Genomic DNA, 1,491 nt, shown 5'->3' on the forward strand with positions numbered 1-1,491 from the left:
CACTGATATATGATGACCATATAAAATCTATCAAGGCATTTAGCCATATATTTTGGTATCCCCCAGGATCTCTGTTAATATAATATAATAATATTATATAGGTACAACCAAGTAATAAATGCTTATAAAAAGGACAAAAGGTATTACAAATATAAGCATTTGAATTTTGGATAGCTCATAAGTAATATTATAAATACTAAATTACTAAAAATTTTCCAGTAGATTCCTTGAGTCTGAGTATATTTAATAATTGTTTATAGCACATTTTTTATCTCATAAATTATAGGTATAATATATTATAATAAAGTTTGGCTATATATTATAATCATAATATATTTTCAATTTTCTATGGCTTTGGTGTACAAAAGCGTTTGTTTTTCGGCCTCTTTAGGACATACAGCGCTCCCGGTGGTGACGACTGTCTGTGGTAAAATTTTCAATCAAGTTTTCAAACAAGTGACGACACCTTATCAATACACCTTGGATCGTACTCTGTGCTGATATCATAGTTACATCACAGAATAGATGAAATCTATTTCATCTATTCTGTGGTTACATGATTATATGATATGGATGTATAACAAATACCAGGTTGTTATGGATCACGTTATCACAATACGTTGAGTAGATAACTGATAAATATTTTATTTGATTAAATCATTAAAAAAAATATAATATTATGTAGGTATGAGGTAGGATAATCTAAGCTAAACGGTTGTCAACATTGAAGTATTTTTGGGGATGTTGGAATTGTTTTCAAGTTTGTCCTATAATCATTAAACAATAAGCATAGTTATACCTAGAGTATGCAAATTTATGTGTAAATACAACCATCAGAGGATTTATAATAGTATCCAGTTCATCTCAAATATAATACAACATAAACAGTGGTGTATTGGTACGGGTACGCGGGTATACGCCGTATACCCATCAGAAGATTTTCGATTTTCGGCGTATACCCAAGGTAAAATCTTATTTTACGGGTATACGCTTCCAAAATAACCAGAAAACCAAATAAGATTTAAAATTTATTTAATAATTCATACCTATAGGAAAAAAACGTTATTCGTTATTATATGTATTAATGAATTACTTATCAATTGAGGTAGGTATTGAATATAAGTTATATAACAATATGCGTCGTGTTTAATGTATTTTAAGACTTTAAGTTCAATTTAGTAAACCCAATATTGAATACAAAAAATCTATGTGGAAAATTCTATAGATTGTACCTATAATAATAATGTTATTATTATTTTAATTTTTTTGACATTCGAGTTGATTTTGTTTTATTTTCTATTGTTACATTATAAAAAAATTAATAAAATAATGTTAAAAACTATGTACTAATTGAACTGCAATAACGATATATAATATCATTGATTATAAATACTAGTATTTATAATCAATGATAATATATACGATGATATAATTTGATCGTTTAGGTTACGTACATATTTTATTGGTGCGTATACCCATAAATATATTTAC

Source organism: Acyrthosiphon pisum, unplaced genomic scaffold (assembly GCF_005508785.2).
Source record: "Acyrthosiphon pisum isolate AL4f unplaced genomic scaffold, pea_aphid_22Mar2018_4r6ur Scaffold_614;HRSCAF=1066, whole genome shotgun sequence".
Lineage (NCBI taxonomy): Eukaryota > Metazoa > Arthropoda > Insecta > Hemiptera > Aphididae > Acyrthosiphon > Acyrthosiphon pisum.